This window comes from Lontra canadensis, unplaced genomic scaffold, assembly GCF_010015895.1.
Source record: "Lontra canadensis isolate GAN:19392208 unplaced genomic scaffold, GSC_riverotter_1.0 scaffold227, whole genome shotgun sequence".
NCBI classification, from domain to species: domain Eukaryota; kingdom Metazoa; phylum Chordata; class Mammalia; order Carnivora; family Mustelidae; genus Lontra; species Lontra canadensis.
Window position 1 is genome coordinate 502483 of NW_022631221.1, and position 15397 is coordinate 517879.

Consider the following 15397-nt stretch of genomic DNA (forward strand, 5'->3'; position numbering starts at 1 on the left):
ATTGTACATACATCTTTAATCCGCACAGCAGCCCTTTGAAGTTGGAAATAATTGTTCTTCTATTAATGGTGAGAAAATAGGTTCAGATTGTTCAAGTCCCTCACCCAGATCACACAGCATAACCACAGAGATTATCACTAGCTGAAAAAGACATGGTCTTAACCTCAGATCTTGAGGTGAATAGGGCCCCCCAAAACGAATAGCTGTGAGCTAAATAATGGATCCCTGCCTGTCAAAGGAAGCTTTTTAGATTCCTAAGACCTGAATAGATTTCATTTGTCACCCGTTTAATCAAAAGCATGCAAGACATAAAACAGCTTGCCAGCCCAGCATTATGGAGTGTTTCTCTTCCATTGGCGCAGTCCCCATGGCAGTTCACACAGTAATCCAAGAAGTGTTCAACGCACACACACACAAATGATAGTTCAGGTGCCAGAGCTATGCCAGCCTAGAAGCCTCGTGTACAACAGGAGCCACTGTCTCTTGTCATAACACCATAGACTTAGCTTCTAGGTCACCAAGAGACCTGCCCCAGTTACAAGTCATTGAATTCAGGGAAGCACAAAGATCTACCTTCCCACCAGGAATTTGTAGTTTTCACCCACTCTCAGCATAAATGATCACAGGTCATTTTACCATCAACGATCTTGTCTAGTAATATATTCCACCATATTTTTTTCTTAGGAACAGAGCTAGAAAGTTAGCCTAAGGTCAAACTTGGCCATAGAGCAGAAGTGTTGGTAAGCCTTCATCCACAGGTATTTGAAAAGTGTGAGAGGGCACATCTAGCTTAGTTTCACGCAGGAGGTAACATTCGAGCTGGACCTTGAAGAGTGGCTAAACTTGGAAAATAGGAAAATAGGACAGGAGAAATAACGAGGCAGGAAACACCGTAATGTTTGAGGAAGAGCAAGGAAGCCATCGTGGCCAGAATAAAGTGAGTATTTAGGTGAGCGGTGGTGTAAAGGCCAGGAAAGCTGGTAGGGGAACACCTGGAACACGCAGCCACAGAGTTTAACTTTGTAGGCTGTGAAAGATCTTTCAAGATTTTTAAAGCAAACCTGTCAAATCTGCATTAGGAGGATGAAATTCACTGCTCTGTGTAGACGAGATTGGAAAACTGGAGAACTTAATGTCCCAGAAGCCAAGTCAAGAGAATTTTTCAGTGAGACAGGTAAGATGAATTGTGTAAAGGATTTGGATTTGGAATTTAGGTAGTTTTTTCAGGAGTGTAACAAGACAAAAACCAATTTGCCATGAAGAGCCCAGGAAATAGTGAGGAACAGGCAGGGAAGGCAAAGTTAACTGAGAACTTGAAAGAAGGAAGTGGTGTTATGGAATGATGAGTTGGAAGGACAGATTTTTTTTTTTTAATGTGTAAAAACAATTTGTCCATGTATATAAGTAATGTGAGTAGAGGAAGGATCTATAATTTTAAAAGTTTATTATAAAATGTACGTAATCATAGGTACAAGCATGATGTGGAAAGGCTAACTTTGAAAGTAATGTAACATTGGATGGCCATTATGCTTCAAAAACAACCTGCCAAACTCCAGGTGGCACACGGAGGCAAGTGAGTGAGGGGCTAAGACAGAAGAAGGGGCTGAGAGACCGAAATCACAAAGACATTCAGGAGAGAAGAGAGGCTAGATGATGGTCTGAGGGGAATTTCAGTGATAGAAACCTGAGGAGATAATTTCTTAGTGATTCACTTTCCTGTCTCCCACACTACACAGTTCTCTACCTGGAAGCCTGATCTAAGAAACGATATCTTACCTTTGAAGACAGTGGTAGTCCTTTCAGCTACATTTAGAGATCCTGTGTCAACTTACCTAGCACACTTCTTTCTTTTTTTACAATTACATGCTTTAACTAGATACTCAATTTGAGGCATGCTGTGAAGAACTTGGCTTAAAAAAGCCTCTTTGTGCCAAAGGTAATTTTCTTTATGCTTTTCAAGAGAGTGGGGAGAAGGCTAATGAGGACTGATTATATCACTTAACTGAGACAGGCCCTATGTCTTTGTCCACAGAAGTTTGAATTTAAGGTCTTTGGACTATAAGAGAAATGGAATAGATCATGGTTTTTTCCTTGGAAGCCCGAGGTTGGATGGGTTGCCATGGTGATGCTAACTCTACTTACTTAACTGGCATTTGTTGTAGATTACCTACTCTGTTCTAGGGCCCCCCAGGCTTGGCCAATTATATTTCCCCTCTAGTCTTTGAGAAAAAAAGAGTATGTTTGAGTCTTAGTACCTGCTGTAGGGTGAACAATTTGAGGAGCATCTAACACTGGGCCACTTCTCCCCAGTGGCCCTGGACATTCCAGAGATTGCTTTGTCATTGACACTGACAGTGGGCCCAGATGCTTGTTGGAAGCATGGTCTCCACTTCCGTCCACCTGTAATGCAATTCCAGGAAGGACTACCATAAGACCCTTCCAGTTTTTAAGCAAGTCCCCATAGGAGGCTGCAGTTGTGAGGGAGGGCAGTTAGCCTCATACTCCCTTCAGAGGAGTGTTATGAAAGGATCTGAAGGTACAGGTACCAAAAGGCCACTGAGGGCCAATGCTCATTAGTATGAAGCCGTGATGCAACTCTTAGGGATCTCTCAAGGTAGGAAGTCTTGAATCTCCAGCATTTGGTGGCATCTCTGAGCCAGGTCCTCTCTGGATCTGTTCAAGTAGTTGGATTGAAAAATTATACCTTTCCTTCATGTAAGAGGCTAATGAGCTCTACTTAATAGAGTATTTGAGGCCTGTGTGCCCATATGTGAATAGTCACTGGAATATTGCCCAGTAATCCCTGCAATTGACCAACCTAGATACTGGGGTTGTGCAGCTGGTATAAAGGATTGTGTATTACCCTTTGAATGGACCACCCAGCAGTGAGCTGCTGTTGGAGCTCAACATAACGCCTCTTGTCCTGAGAGTCTGTGGATAGCGAAGGATCACTCAGGCTCCTCCTCCCCCCACCATGGACAGCCTCCTCACTCCACCTGGGCTCTGACACCCCCACCTGGCCACCTTCTGCATAAGCATGTCCCCCCACTTAGCTTCTGACTTCCCATTCCATGCCATTCCATCATGGGCCTCTCTCCTCCTCACCATTAAGGTGATTTCATGTGGTAAACATTTATATGACTGGCTGCTCCAATAGTGGTTGTGCTGTTTACATCTCATTTTCAGTGTTTATCTTAATCCTCAGGACAATTGTAAAGCTTTACAATTATTATTATTTCAAAACAAACTTTTTTTGTTTTTAAGATATTTATTTATTTGACAGACAGAGATCACAAGTAGACAGAGAGGCAGGCAGAGAGAGAGGATGGGAAGCAGGCTCCCTGCTGAGCAAAGAGCCCAATGTGGGGCTCGATCCCAGTACCCTGGGATCATGACCCAAGCTGAAGGCAAAGACTAACCCACTGAGCCACCCAGGTGCCTCTATTTAAAAACAAACTCTTAAGAATTTTGGGTATATTCAGCAAAGGAAACAGTCAACAAAATTAAAAGACAACTGACAGAATGGGAGAAGACATTCGCAAATGACATATCAGATAAAAGGGCTAGTATCCAAAATCTATAAAGAATTTATCAAACTCAACACCCAAAGAACAAATAATCCAATCAAGAATTGGGCAGAGGACATGAACAGACATTTCTGCAAAGAAGACATCCAGATGGCCAACAGACACATGAAAAAGTTCTCCACATCACTCGGCATCAGGGAAATACAAATCAAAACCACAGTGAGATACCACCTCACACCAGTCAGAATGGCTAAATTAACAACTCAGGAAACGACGGATGTTGGTGAGGATGTGGAGAAAGGGGAACACTCCTACACTGTTGGTGGGGATGCAGGCTGGTGCAGCCACTCTGGAAAACAGTATGGAGTTTCCTCAAAAGGTTGAAATAGAGCTATGCTACGACCCAGCAATCACACTACTGGATATTTACCCTAAAGATACAGATCCGAAGGGGCACGTGCACCTGAATGTTTATAGCAGCAATATCCACAATAGCCAAGCTATGGAAAAGAACCTAGATGTCCACCAACAGATGAATGGATAAAGAAGACGTGGTATGTATACATAATGGAATACTATGCAGTCATCAAAAGAAATGAAATCTTGCCATTTGCAATGACATGGATGGAACTAGAGGGTATTATAATGAGCAAAATAAGTCAATCAGAGAAAGACAATGATCATATGATCTCCCTGATATGAGGAACTTAAGATGCAGAGTGGGGGGTTTGGGGGATAGGGAAGGAAAAAATGAAACAAGATAGGATTGGGAGGGAGACAAACCATAAGAGACTCTTAATCTCACAAAACAAACTGAGGGTTGCTGTGGGGAGGGAAGTCGGGAAAGGGTGGTGGGGTTATGGACATTGAGTGGGATATGTGCTATGGTGAGTGCTGTGAAGTATGTAAGCCTGACGATTCACAGACCTGTACCCCGGGGGCAAATAATACATTATATGTTAATAAAAATAAAAAGATAATTTTATGCATATTTACATATATGTGTGTGTATATAACATGTTGTACTTTAAGTTTATTCTTCAGAAATATTTAAAACAATACTACCAGAAAGAAGTTGAGAAAAATTCACATTACCGTGAAGTCATCCCTGTACCTTCACAGAAGCCCGGGACACTTTGGCAGTCCAGGCACCAGCGGGTCAAAGAATCTCATTCACCTTCCAACACTTGTTGGCTGTCTAATGGGCTGTCTGTAGCCCTGAGAAACATCAGAAGGCCTGATAAAAATGCAAGGATTGCTGTCTTTTTTACCTTCTATATTAAACTCTTTCGAGAAATGTTTTAAAATTACTGGAGTTGCGGGGCACCTGGAGTATGCAGTGGAGTATGCAACTCTTGACCTCAGGGTTGTGAGTTCGAGCCCCACAGTGGGTGTAGAGATTACTTTAAAAAATTTAAAGTCTTTATTAAAAAAATAAAATAAGACAAAAAGGGAGACAAACCATAAGAGACTTAACTATAGAAAAGAAACAGGGTTGCTGGAGGGAAGGTGGTTGGAGGGATGGGGTAGCTGGGGGATGGGCATTAAGGAGGGCACTTGACCTAAGGAGCACTGGGTGTTCTATGCAACAGATGAATTACTAAACTACCTCTGAAACAAATAATACACTATATGTTAATTAAATTGAATTTAAATTTAAAAATTAATAAAACATAAAACTACCAAAGTTGCAAAATCAGTGGGTGATGACCCTAGTGTGGGCATGATCTTGTCTTGTTTTGATCCTTCTCCTTCGCCTTTTTTCCCCCCTTGTTTTGCATTTGATCCACTGTTCCTGCTAGAAATCAAGGGTGAAAAAGAAGGGAGTGCAAGAGCCCCCCTCCTCTCACCAGTATGGGTTCCATCAGCCTTAAGAAATTATTGTGAAGCTTTTTAGGTTTGGTATTGTTATTTTTTTAAGGTATCGTTTAGAGGAGGTACTGAAAATGTTTTCAGATAAAATGACATAATATCTGTGATTTGTTTCAAAATAATCCAGTAGAAGTATGTAGATGCGGGGCGCCTGGGTGGCTCAGTGGGTTAAACCTCTGCCTTCGGCTCAGGTCATGGTCTCAGGGTCCTGGGATCGAGCCCCACATCGGGCTCTCTGCTCAGCAGGGAGCCTGCTTCCCCCTCTCTCTCTCTGCCTGCCTCTCTGCAGGCAGAGATCTCTATCAAATAAATAATGAAAATCTTAAAAAAAAAATCTTTAAATAAATCCATTTTAAAAAAAAGAAGTGTGTAGATGCAACAAGATTTAGTCATAAACTGATCATTGTTAAATCTGGATGGTGAGCATTATTAATTCCTTTGCTTTTTGACGTGCTTGAACTTTTCCACAATGAAAAGTGAAAAACAAAAACCATTGAGAACGCAGTGACAATCCTGTCTTCACTCCTCTGCGGCGAGCACTAGCACTCCACGGCCAGTCTGGTCCTGTCTGAGGCTTTCGAGGAGCACCGGGCCCTCACTCCTCTATCTCCACGCCTCCCCTTCATGACTGTCCAGCCTTGGACCTTGCCCAGCTCCCTCCCCACCACCTGAGGCCGGTGGGAGGAAATGGCAGGGAGGGAATGCCCCATTCTCCAAGTAGGACATATTTGGGTCACAAATGAAGCCTTTGCTCTACAATTTGGCCACTCAGGCAGGAGGACATCTGGGGGCCGAGCTGGTTGTTCGGCATGAGGTTGGCAATCTGCCAGCCTGGGAGGGTGCGGTGGGTACCCAAAGTTGCATTTCTGACACATGCTAATGAACTTCCTTCAGGGTATACACAGAGCCAGAGCTTCAGACTACATTCTGGGGGAATTTAGCCACCTTTGCTTAGCCATCTCCCTTGTCTGCTTCCGACTGGACACGGATGGCCAGTAAAAAAAGGGGGCATTCCCACCTCCGACAGCTGTACATCTCCAGTTTTTAAAAAGCTGTCAACTCTGCTCAGCCTCAGCGTGGGTAATTGCATTTGACACGTCGTCCCTGTTAGAGAACGGCAAATGTGTTTTCTGCATACGCAGTTTCGAGCGTCTCGACCCTTCTCCATAATCGTCCTCTGTTTGGTTGGGAAGTGAGCCGTCCTACAGGGGACCAAAGGAACTGTGCTAGGAGTCAGAAGGACTCATTAGGCTGACACTTGACAGCTGATTTTTTCATGCTGACTTCAGTGCCTTCCTAATCAAGGACCAACCAGTCCCTCAAGGGGATTGTGAGCATTGCCTGTTTGCAAAATTGGGTCTTTCTCTACTGAGTCAATGTGGTTTGAATGTGGGTATTTGTAGCATTCAGCTGGTCATAAGGTCAGAGTTAAGGAGGCAACAACATGGATGTTCCTCATGTAGGTAGATTAACTTTTCTGTTCCCTAAGAGCAGGCACTCATCTTGAAAACACATGCCGGCTCAAGACGGAACTCATCAGCCCTCCTTGCTGACCCCATCCAAAACAGCCCTTCTGTCTCCCATAGGGCTGCCGGCCACCCGTGGCCGAGGCAGCAATAGAGGGGGTGTGGTTCACTGGGTCAGAGTCCAAACTACAGGAACGGCCAGAACACACTTGAATCTCAGGGTCAAATAAAACCAGAAACACGGACAGTCGGGAATGCCTACTATTTCGGATCTCTGACCCCCTTTAGAGGTCAGCTCCATTTTCCCAAAGACCAGCTTCTTCCACTTAGTGGGCAACATGGCTGTCCACAGAGTCTCTGAGCTTCGCTTCACATTCATCTTTCTGGTTGAGTTCACGAATCCCAAGGAAGTGTTCTGGTTGACCCAGCGTGGGTCACCCGACCAATGGAAGAAGTGGGATCCGTGTGGTAGGCAGCCTCTGAATGACCCCCAGTGATCCGCACCTCCAGGAAGTCATGCCCTTGTGTGGACCCCTACTCTTCAGTGAGGGCTGCACTTAGGAACAACTCTCTTCTGAGGAACAGAAATCCACCGCAGCAATGGCACCTCACTTCCAGTGTTCAGTCATAAAAGGACTGTGACGTCCATCTTCATGTTCCCTCACTCTCACGGACCACTCCCTGTGGGCAGCCAGCTTGCCGTGTTGTACAGCCCCATGAGTGGGCTTGGAAGCAGATTGTCCGGCCGTGGTTGAGTCTGGAGACAAAGGCAGCCCTGGCTGACTCCCTGACTCCCACCTCACGAGCGTCCCTGAGCCAGAACCATCCAGCTAAGTTGTTTCCAGATCCCTGCCCCACAGAACCTCGGAGAAAATAAATGCCAGTTGTTGTCAGTCCCTAAGGGAGGAGGTACTTGTTACACAGCGATGGATAACTGAGACAGTCTCTAACAAAACAGAAGCTTCTGGTCCACAGCATGAGGGAAGGCACATGTTCCAGGAAAGGAAGAGCGGGCCTGCTGACAAGTATAGCTGCCCCCTTCCCACGCTACTCTCTCCCAGTCTGTCTTCTATCCCGTCACAGAAGAGAGGTTTTTCTATAATGAAAAATCTGATCATGTCACTTTCCTGCTTAAAATTCTTACAGCTCTCTATCACTCTTAAAATCCAAATTTGTAGCTCGATACCCCAAGTCCCTCATGATTAGCACCTGCCCACTTGTCAAACTTGGCTCCAACCAGTCGCCTTCCCTCCTGCTCTGGCCACACTTTGTACAGCTCCACGACTATGCCACACCATCTCTTGCATGACTTTGCACACTCCTGCCTTTAATGGGCATGTCTGCCTTCTCAAGGCCCACATAATCTAACCTAGGTTAGAGTTAAGGTATCATGGGTTAAGGTACAACTCAGGCATCACCACCTCCAGGAAAGCCCTCCGTGATCACCAAATCCTCTACTTATCTAGCTTCTGAGCGCTGATACGGTCCTCCATCATGGCTATTATCATACTGTGTGAAATTGCCAGTGTGACTTATCCACCTCCTTCAATAATCCCTGCTCTTTGAAGGAGGAATTTAATCTTTCATATTGGAATCTTTAGTACCTTCCAAATAATTGGTTCTCAGTTTATGTTTGTGGACTAACTGGTAAATCATTTAGTGATTCTAATCAATTGAGAAATGGCACCAAGGAGCTACTCTCACCTGCACTTGCCTATCAACACTGGTTCCAGTAAAAAGGAGTGAGGGGCTTGGGGGTCAACTTGTCTTTACTACCTCAGTTCAGGTTCATAGTGAATGAAATCGGCATGACCCTGGTCCATGATACCCTCATGGTGCTTACAGGCCAGACTAGACCCTAACGTGGCTACCATTGTGAAGGAAATCATTAGGGTTTCCCAAGAGAGAATGGTGTTTTGAGTTCCTTGAGCTTGGATGGACAGAGGCCCCTCTAAGGCTTGGCATAAGCTGAGATCCGAAAGATGAGAAAGATCCACACAGAGGGGGGCGGGCAGGGGCGGGGGGTGGTGGTGCAAAGGCTCTAAACAGAAAAGAGGTTGGTGCTTCTGCAGAATTCCAAGGAGACTGCCACAGACACTGAGAGGGTGAGGAGCACATGAGGAGGGACAGGTAGGTGGGGGACTGTCACAGATGGAGGGGCACGCCTCAGGGTCCTAGCTTACCACGCAGGGACTCCGATGGGGATGCAGCCACTCCACACACTCATCCATTGATTAGGGCCAAGGGCCCGCCCTGCAAAGCCTTGAACTCCCTGCTCCCTCTGCCTGAACGCTCTTCCCCAGAGAATCCTCCCCTTGGCTCCCGTTGCTCAGGTCTTTTGTCAAATGTCAACTCTTGCTCCGTCTAAAGTTAGCTTTTGGGGCGGCTGGGTGGCTCAGTGGGTTAAAGCCTCTGCCTTTGGCTCAGGTCATGATCTCAGGGTCCTGGGATCGAGCCCCTCATCGGGCTCCCTGCTCAGCAAGGAGCCTGCTTCCTCCTCTCTCTCTGCCTGCCTCTCTGCCTACTTGTGATCTCTGTCAAATAAATATATAAAATCTTTAAAAAAAAAAAAAAAGTTAGCTCTTACCTTCCTAGCAACACAATCACACTGGCCCTGTTTATTTTTCTGCATTGCACCGGTTAGTATCTTGGAATGCTCTTGTACGTTTTTCAGTTCACTTGTTTTTCTGTGTCTCGAATATATGCTCCACGGGCTGCGGGATCAGACATGTACTGCTTGCTGCTGTATCCGCTGTGCCTAGAACATGGCGCGGTTCGTAACAGTTGACGAATACTTATTGAATTGGTTCATTCAGTTAGACAACATGTTTAATGTTTATCATGTGCCAGACCTAATGCCAAGTTCCACCCAGAACCCTGAGTTGGGGCCAGCCTCACAGGCATACAACCTATGCACTTAAAAGTTGTACGGGGCCTGGTGTTTCGAGGGACCTATGCTGCTCTCATCATTTTTGAAATTCTTAAGAACTTGTGAATGAGATGACTCACGTTTTCACTTAACATTGAACCCCACAAATTACGTAGCCAGCCCTACCCTGGTGATAACTCTTGAAACGTCCCCAGCACACTCAGAGTTGAATACAGTTCAGGGACAAGCCAGTAGCCCCTCCACACTATAAAAAAATCATACCTGGACTGTCTTTAAAGAGTTACAAAAGGTAAGTGATTTATAGGGATCTTTAGTCTAAGAACGTAATTCTAAGAGTCAGACATCCTTGGAATCCAGGCCCTGCCATTTCCTGGCTGTTTGACCTTGAACGACTCATAGAACATTTCCTGACTTTAGTTTCCTTGTTACAAATGGAGATGGTAATAGTGTGCAAACCGCCCCCCCCACCACCACCAAGCTGGCTTGAGAATTAAACAAAATAAAACTTAAAACCCTTAGGTCCAGTTGTGGGCATCCTGAAAAGCAGGTTCGATTTGCTCTCAACCACCTCCTCCCTTCTGTGTGCTCCCTTCCTTTGGCTCCTTCCACTCCCCCGGACTCTCCAGGGCTGGAAAGATCTGGCTCAAAGCGAATGGCTGCTAAGTGAGAAGAATGTTGAGGAGAAAAACCAAGGAGTTATAGCCTTCAGGGAAGCAATAACATTGTACTTAAAAATTGCTTGAGCAAAGACTTTGTTGATGTTAGCAATTTGTATGCAAATAAACTAAAGACTCCATATTCTGAGCTGAGACCTGGCCCTGGCCCTGGCCCTGGCCCAAAAAGCTTCAGGAAGACCATAGCTTGGTACGCAGAGAAGTCTTTGTCCTTTCTCTCTGCTGTCAGGTTAAACTAAAACCTTTGATAATCCCAAAGCTGCAGTTTTCACTGCCTTAGCCTTTGACACGTTCATTAGTATGTAAGGCACTTTTCTCCCCAGGTCTGGGCATCCCCATCTGAATTTGCCACATCATCTCTGCTGTTTCCCCTTGTCCTCACATGCATTGTTTAATCAGGCACCGATCTCGCATTAACTTGCAAATGCTGGGTCTCCTGTGATTGATGAAAAGGAATTTTCACTGGTCAGACCTCACCCGATTCTTTAAAAACCCGAATCAACAGCCAGATTAGAAGAGAAAGCTGAGAGCAAACTGCCATGCGTCCCAGACCTTGTGTTCCAAGACCTGAGCGTCTGGGCCCTCAAGGAGAATAGCAAGTTTTATTAGACTCCTTTATTCACTCAACACACAGTTACGGAGCAGCTGGAAGGTGCTCGGCCTGTACCAGGCGCTGTGGACACGTCTTTTTCTTTACGCAGTTTGCAGGCTAGTGGGAGTATAGGAGAACACGAGCCCCCCCAACACGACCGTGACTCACGGTCAAAGGCGGCAGCACAGACGCTCAAAGAACCTCTAGGAAGGCCCTTGACCCAGGAGGTAGGGATGGGGGTGGAGAATCTAAGGGATGGTCTCCGGCATGCTTGCCTGTAAAGGACACCTATATGCCCAGCTCTCAGTTCCTCGCCTGCCAGGACTTGTCAGTCTGCAAAGTTAACTAGGCTAGGGGCACCTGGGTGGCTCAGTGGGTTAAGCCTCTGCCTTCGGCTCAGGTCATGATCCCAGGATCCTGGGATCGAGCCCCACATTGGGCTCTCTGCTCAGCAGGGAGCCTGCTTCCCTCTCTTTCTCTGCCTGCCTCCCTGTCTACTCGTGCTCTCTCTCAGTCAAATAAATAAAATTTAAAAAAAGTTAACTAGGCTAATGTGGATCTATCTTGAATACATGCTCCCTTTGGAGTCCTGGGGACCCTGGGCAAGGGCTGGGGCTAAGCCTGGAGTCAAGGCCTTCCCAGGGAGATGCGTTTGCCTCACACAGAGCTTCATTCATTCATTCGCTGCCTCATTCATTCATTCACAAACACTTACTGACCGTATTCTTGTGTGTGACAGTCTGGTGGTCCAGCTGTGAAAAGACAAATATCCTCTCAAAGAGGGTGGACACTCCTTTGGCCACCGTGCCCCCCTTTCTCTCTTTACACCAACCCCTCCACAACTGTCAGCTTGTCAAATTTCACAACACCCCTAAGAAGTGGGTGGTAGTCTCCCTGTTTCCCCAGTGAGAGGACTGAGGTTGAGAAAGAGAAGGTAACTTGCCATGTGTGGCCGAGCTACTAGCAGAAACAGCCAGGCTTCAGCTCTAGGTTTGACTCCATAACCCACGTTCTTTCTGTCCTGCTAGTGGGTTGAACCCTGGGCTGGAAGGGGGCTCCCAACCATGGCGTTCTCCGTGTCGTTGACAAGCATCTGTGGGGCCTTCTCAACAGTGTGGCTTGGTCATCCTCCCTGAGGCCTTCTGAGAGTAGCCAGGCCTCATCCTGTGTGTCCTCCACAGACAGAGGCCCTGGGTGAGGACAGTCAGCCCAGTCCCCAGCTCTTCTGCTCCGTGGGGCAGGCCCCATGAGATCTACTCCATGTTGGGTGGGGGCGCGGGTGAGAGAGGGGCAGCTCTGCTCTGAAGACCCCAGAGAGAGCCACTCTTCCTGCCTCAGTCTCCCTTCTGGCTCCCAGCCTTTTCTTACCCCACTAGTCTGAAGTCCTTTTTCCTAGTTAGCTTCCCACCCCTGCAGGCCCCCATGACTGAGCTCTGATGGCTGGTGCATGTCCTCAGCATCTGGAAAATCCACAGCCTTGCCCCAGGGTCAGAGAAACGCTCCCTCATGGCTCCCACACCGCGGCCCACACTTTCCAGTTTCCAAGGCCTGAGCACACACATCTCGTCTTCCCCCACGTCAGCCCCATTTTTCAGCTGAGGATGCTGTGGTTCAGGAAGTCTGGGTGGCTCGGCGGAGGTCACCCAGCTCATGGACGGCTGGGCCAGAGCTGGAGTGAATGTTCTCCTACTGCAAGGCTACAACTCTCCCTTCCACCTCTGCCAGCACCCAGTCAATCAGCCAAAAGTAACTGGAATGGACACGTTTGCGTAGAGTAAATTTAAAATCAGCCCAGCTGCCGGATGAGCACACAGTGACCCAGGCTCCCAGTACAAAGTGTGGGTGAACCCCTGGGCTTCACGAGGCACCCTCCGCTCCCTGCCATAGGGTTATAGAGCCAAAGTGGTAGGCCTGCAGAAGGAGAAGCGACCTGCACAAGCACAAGGCTAGTGTCCAAGGAGAAAGAATGCGTTTGGAAAACAAGAGCCCCGGCCGGCGCACAGAGAGAAAGCAGACAGTGCGGCAAAGCAGCCCTGAGCCCGTGGGGCCAGGTCCTGTGGAGGGTCTCACCTCCCTGAGCTCTGGAGAAGGTACCCTGTGCCAGGCAGAGCCAGCAGCCATTGCTTCTGTCGCTGTGAAAGGGACGGTCGCGTTCTCTGGTCAATGGCATCTGGTGCTCCTGATTCCCTGCCTGTGACCTGGGGCTCATGGGCCGCGCAGCCTTTCCTGCACCTGTAGGTGATGAGCCAGCCCTGGCCACGCCTGCCCTTCGGTGTCCACGATCAGCTGTGAAAGGCTGTCGGGTGGCAGGACCCACGCCGTGGGCTCTGGGCTGAGACTGAGAGCTTTGCAAGGGGCCTCCGTTTCCACAGTGCAAGGGTGGGGACAGAACAATACACAAGTGTAGGTGCTGGTACGAGGCTGTGAGCTCAGATGTGAAAGGCAGTAAAGCACGGTGCAGGGCAGGGAGCCTGCGGAGGACTTCGTGATCTCAGATCCTGGCTCTACCCCTTCCGGCTCGGGTAATCGTGGGCAGGTGTGCTGGCCTTTCTGGGCTTCAGTTTCCCAGCTCGTAAATGGAGGAGTAATGAGAATCCTCAGCCAGCAGAAATGCTGTGAGGAGGAAGTGAACATGTGGGAGGCTCAGTGACTGGTGAGTACATGAACGTCACCGCTCGGGTGGTCCCTAGAAAGGACTGAGCCATATCACTCACAATAGAACGTCTGCCCATCCTCCAGGCTGGGGGTGCGCAGCACTACTGAGGCCTTGGTTAATGAACCTTCTGGGGGGAGAGCTCATCTACAAACACGTCAGCCTTCTGTGGCTGCTGTTGGGACAGAAACTCATAAATCACACAGAGCAAGGTTGGCATGGGGCATGGGGCTCAGCAGTGAGCCTTGGCCCTTGTCTCTGACCACCCCCCCACTGACCCCAGAGAGATCCATCACAGCCCAGGGCTCTCTGCCTGGTGGTGCCCCATGCCCTCCAGTCAGGGGACCAGGACCCATCCTAGTCACCAAGCCAGTGACTCTCAGACTCCAGTGAACCTCAGAAGCCTCTGAGGACAGGTTTCTAATTTAGTAGGTCTCAGTGGGGCCCAAGAGTTTGCATGGCTAGTAGGTTCCCGGATGCTGCTGATGCTGCTGCTCTGTGGACCCACACAACGCTCACTTCTCTGGGACCGAGATCAAATCTCGCTATTGTCCTTGGGCAAGTTTCTTCTGACCAAACCCCCGCTCCCTCATCCAGGAAGTAGGCGCACCAGGACCTCCCTCCCAGGGGGCATCGGGGACCAGCACCTGTAGCAGTATCAAGTTTGGGGTACCCAGGAAACGCTCCATCCTTGGCAGCCCACGGCATCACCAGCGCCTCGCTGTTGAGGGCTTGGAGACAACTAACTAGGAAGGGTAGAGCTGTGAAGATCTCAAGCTTATCTGGAGGGGGGAAATGAACAAATATGGACTGGGGACTTTCTGTATGCATTGTCCTAATTCCTAAATGTAAAAATGCCTTATCACTAAAACAAAACAAAACAAAACAAAACAAAGACACAGCCCAGGAAGAATCCGTGAGTTCATTCATTTGGCAAGCCAGCATTTACTGTGATTCTGAGAGCCAGGCTCGGAGCTGTGGCTACGGGGAGCAGACACGTGTCCTGTTATCCAAGAGCTACAGCGCGACCGCAAAGAGAGGACAAATAAGGACCCGAGAGGACAAGTCCTCATTACAGCAAATGGAGGACAGTGAGCCCTGCGGCTGGACGAAACATCCAAGACATTGAAGAAACACGTTGGAGGGATGCTCTCAGACAAGGGGGAGACCTGGGAATGTTTCCTTGTGGAAGCAGCCATGTGACTGGAAAAACGGGTAGCATCGACCCATGGAGATGACAAGATGGAAAGTGGAAGGAGCAGCAATCACAGGCAAGAGAAGGCAGAAAGCAACTTCCAGAAATGTCACAGGTGAGTGTGGCTGGATCACAGGATGAAAGACACAGGGCGGGAGCTGAGGTTGGCCTGGCTGTCCGGTGTCTAGTAGTGGACAGCGTTGACTGCTGGGGGTTTGCAGGACTCTCTGAGCCCATCGTATATCCTCTGGGGTTGGCGCACATCATCGTGGGCTCAGTGACATTCATGGTGAAGACGCCACAGGGGTAAGAGACTGCATGATCCACGAGAGGCATCCCTGAGGACTTCAGACCTCTGCCCAGAGCCCCCCATAATGCAAGAGGCCATCAGTCTCCACCTGACGGCTGCAGGATGTGAGCACGGGGCTAAGGTGGCACTGTATACCCAGGAGAAAGCCCCTTGGGGCCGTCCTGCTGCTCCACCTGCTGCCCCCACCTCTCACTGTGACCCGATCTAACCTTACCCTT